At 18.5% G+C, this 4,825-nt stretch overlaps 1 pseudogene; it reads left to right on the forward strand.

Annotated features, from left to right (window-relative positions):
• Positions 1-2,726: 2,726 nt before the first annotated feature.
• On the forward strand, positions 2,727-4,538 carry LOC122714159 (annotated as a pseudogene).
• The last annotated feature ends 287 nt before the right edge of the window (positions 4,539-4,825 follow it).

Consider the following 4,825-nt stretch of genomic DNA (forward strand, 5'->3'; position numbering starts at 1 on the left):
TATATTACAGTATTTCTAGCTATGTATTTATAAGTATCATTTGTTGCTAATATTCCCGTTACGATTCAAACTTACAGTCTATATTTTTACAACTTTCCAATATTGTTGTTTTTGAATGTGAGTTCAATTGAATTAAATGAGATTTTTTAATGTTATTTTTTTTTAGTCTATTTCGATTGAATGTCTTTGTAGAGTCAATCATATCTATTCGATCATTTGATGATTGTATATTTTAATCAATTTTTTTATATATAATCAGTTCGATTTTATTGATATGCATTAAAGTTCCCAGTCACGTCATCGTTTTTATCGTCATTTTAACGTCATCGTTCCATTCGCGACGCAAAGATTAATTTTTGAAGATGAGTTGAAGATTAATGAAGATTAATTGTTGTGAATAATATTTTTAATTATAAATAAATTTTGTTTTTAACTATTAATACTTACTTAAATGTAGAACAAGAACAAAAATAATGATGTTCGATTCTGGCTTTTAATTTTGTAATAAAAAAAGAAAAATAAAAAAACAATCTAATGGATATTTAGATGAAGCTTTTTTTTACATTTTATTGCCATTATATTTTTAAATACATATATTGTATTAAAGGACCAAAAATTTCTATATTATAGCTAATAACTAAATTTTTTGTTTCGTTTCATTATTTAAAGACGATAATTAGTTTCATTAGTTAAAGATGATATAATAGAATAATACAGCCTTTAAGTTAACTGTGCTTCTGCATATTTTAAGGCTGTCTGTACATGTTGACATGTAGTGACAAACACGTTGGATGAATCTTTTTCTTATAAAAAAAAAAAAAAAATATTGATATATTTATTAAATAAAAGTCATTAACGTTAATATTTATCTTATTCCAATAATATAGAGTTTAATTTTTAATTTTATGATTTTATGAAAACTTACATAACATTGAAGGACAAATTCAAGTCAAAATTAAAATCAAAATTTCTTTCACAACTTTTATAATAAAACGCAATACAGGGGATTGTGAAATGAATATTGTCATTTCATTAGAAATTGTGGCAATTGATAATACGATAATACGATATTTTCGATATCGTAACAAATGATATACTTCTTAAATGATGAGTGGACTGTAATATTGTTACATGTATGGAGCTATTAGAGAGCAGGGTTTTTCTTAATGTTAGAGCAGATAATTGTATTCAATTACATAAGTCAAAGCACAATGTAGTGTTAGAACGAACTATCTATGGTGTCATATTTGGCGGTCAGATTACGACGGGTTCACAATGATATTTTCTTTATCAATAAGACTAAATTGTACAAATGGAAATTTTATTCAATAAAATTCATATTTATTAATTGCTATTTTTTTTTGTAGAACCAATCTATATGCATAAATATAAAATTTAATTTTTAATATATACTAATCTTAATGAATAATTAATTACCATTTTTCAAAAAAATAATTTAAAAAATTTAATATAAAATATATTATATACTATTATGTAATAAATTCTATATATTGTAACATTCTTTGATAAAACTTTTCTTCTTTTTTTTTGACTTAATTTCACTTCAGATAAATCTTTTTCAATTATAATCTTTTTTTAAATCATACTTTCTTGCGCTTTAATTTTACTATCTTATATTGGTCTATTAATAATTAAAATTTAAAAAATTTATATTAATTTATAATTAATTGATATTTTTCATTTATTAACATTATATATATATTATATATCATATACTATATAAAATACCATAATACGACAAAAAAACAAAATATATATTTAATATTTTTAATTTTAATATATTTTTTTTTACTAGAAATATTTTTATCATTTATATTATTAACTATTCTTTAACAATCATGAAATATATTGATTAAAAACAAAAAATTATCATAAGAATGAAAAAAAAAGATGCAAATTAAAAAAAATAAATTATTTGATGAAATTATTAAATGATATTTAAAATAATATTTTTGAAAATTATTCATCCTCAATTTTTTTAAAAGAAATTCTAAAATAATAAATCTATTTTATATGAAAAATCATATATAAATCAATATATTATAAGATATCAAAAATTCATAAAAAAAATTACAGAAAGTTATGTTTCTTTTAATTAGATTAATTAATTATAGGTTAGTAATTATAGGTTAAAAACACACTTGAAAAAATAAAATGTATTTTTTTCTCCTATCAATTATTTCATTTTTTTAAATCATTTGTAATACAAAGATGAAAGATTGGCTAGACAAAGAAACCTGATTTATTTCTGATTTTTAAGTAAAATATGAAATGAAATTTTTAAGTAAAATATTATGTTACATATTATGTCTAAGAAGAAATATTTATATATTTTCATTATCTCTATGAGCGTTTTGTTAATTCTATTTTTATTTTTATATGATACGATCTGTTAAAATTATTCTTATATATTTTATTTTTTTAATTCATATTTAAGAATTATGCAAAATTTTCTATTTATTCATAATATACATATGTATAAAAGTTTATCTTACTATTTATATACATTTCAAAATTAAAACCATAATTTAAAATTTGAAAATATTAGTTTCTTCGAATTTACTATTAACAAATATCATAACTATACTATAGGTATTATAAAAACTATACTATAGGTATTATATCGATTGAATTCAAAAGAGTCAACAACGGCTAACATCAACAATTTGCAATAATTTATAATATATTTATAGTATAATATATTAAAAAACACATTTTATTTCTTTATGATTGATTGGCAAAAACGACATCAATGATGTAAAACTTTCAACAGTTTAGAAGATATTACAGCGAATCCAAAAAATAGTGAAGAATGGGTAGAGTTTATATATATTTTTAAATATAATATTAGATAATTTTTATTAATTTAATTTGATCATTTGTTTAAAGTTAATGACTATGCTAAAAAATTATATTCATGTATATTCATTTCATTATTAAAATATTGAATTTATAATTTTTATAATAATTTAATTGAATTATAGTTATTTTTTTATAATTTTTTATATAGAATATTTCTACAAGAAAAAGAAATTTATATTGCCAAAATAAAAGATAGCAAGATTAAAGTTCAAGAAAGTAAAAGACCTACAATTGGAGATTTGTCTGAAATAGAATTAAATGCAAAAAGAGAACAAAAAAAAAATTCCAACAAAAAATGCTAAAATACATTATATTAATAAACTCTATTATATTTATGGGTTTATGATATATAATAGTATATATTTCATATTAAATTTTTTAAATTATTTTTTTGAAAGATCTTGATTAATTTACTTAATAATATTATTATTTATTATGTAAATTGTAAATTGGTTCTATAATAATATAAAAAGGAAATAAGAATTAACAAATTCTTGTGAATTTTGTCCAGAACTATAGAATTTGCAATTGCACAATTTAATCTTAAAATTGGTATTAAAAATATTTATCATGAAATGCTGAAAATGAAAATACCATTAGGATGAAAAAGAAATGCAATTGAAACTAATCAATAAACATATTAAATCCATAGAATTGAAAAAGGGACAAAGTGATTTTTAATACATGTTTAATTTATTTTAATATATATTTATTTTAATATATGTTTCTATTAATTAATTAAATTAGAAAGAAATAAGATTGGAAATAAATTTTCTCTAAAATTATTCATTATAAAAAATTTAATTTCTATCATAAAATCACTATTAATAAAAATGATTAAAGAATTATTAATAAAAATAATTCAGCAGTAAGAATAAAGATTAGTAAATATTTTAAAATAATATAAAAAATATTGTTAATATTTTACAATTGTATTTCAAATGGATCGGTCCATGACTTTTTTAGTTTATTCAATACAAGCTCTATTTGGAGCATTACAAAATGCTGCTATGCAAAGGATAAACAAAGTATTTGTCTAATTGTTGCTGAAAATAAATTTTTAAAAGATATTTATGCAATAAACATGGCTTCGAGTGTGATGTAAGAATAAAAATATTTGTAATTGAAGTTGCTAATATTGATAATAATTTACATTGATAAAATATTTATATTTTATATAAAATTATAATATAATATTTTATATAAAATATTTGTAATAAATTATATCTTTTTATTTATCTTCTTTTAATAAAAATTTTTTTATGTATGTTTTAATATAGTTTTATAAAATTATAGATATATCTCAATATTGTACCATCAAACTTATAGTAAAAAAATGGGATTTCACAATATTATTGTTATTAATATCCGATTAAAATCTGCATTGTTCCAAAGAAACATTATTTTTACAATTTATCAATCAAGATACAAGTATACAAGAAGCTGCTAATATTGATAATAATTTACATTGATAAAATATATTTTATATAAAATATTTGAACATCAGTAATAAAATTTTTAAAATAAATGGAATAAAGTATAAATCATTGATTTTTATCACATAAATTGTCTAGCTAATATTACTTTTATTTTGCTAAATATTTTTTAATTGTAATTTATAGATATCTAAAGAATACAGTAACAATATATCTTAAATCTTATCTTACATTTATGATTAATGACAACGCAACAAGTTTTACAAACTATTACATGTAATTGATCATTGTAAAGCTAATATATCTACTTTCATAATTCAATGAGCATTAATATAACTATTATTAATTTGAATTAATTTGAATTATTAATTTGAATTAATCTGAAATATGAAAATAAATTTTTAATTACATATGTTCATTGCAAATACCAAAAACACAATAACATTATACATATGCTTGGATATATTTAAATTTATATTTATATTATATATATATTATCTTATATA

Source organism: Apis laboriosa, unplaced genomic scaffold (assembly GCF_014066325.1).
Source record: "Apis laboriosa isolate Shangri-la unplaced genomic scaffold, ASM1406632v1 scaffold289_cov146, whole genome shotgun sequence".
In the NCBI taxonomy this organism is placed as follows: domain Eukaryota; kingdom Metazoa; phylum Arthropoda; class Insecta; order Hymenoptera; family Apidae; genus Apis; species Apis laboriosa.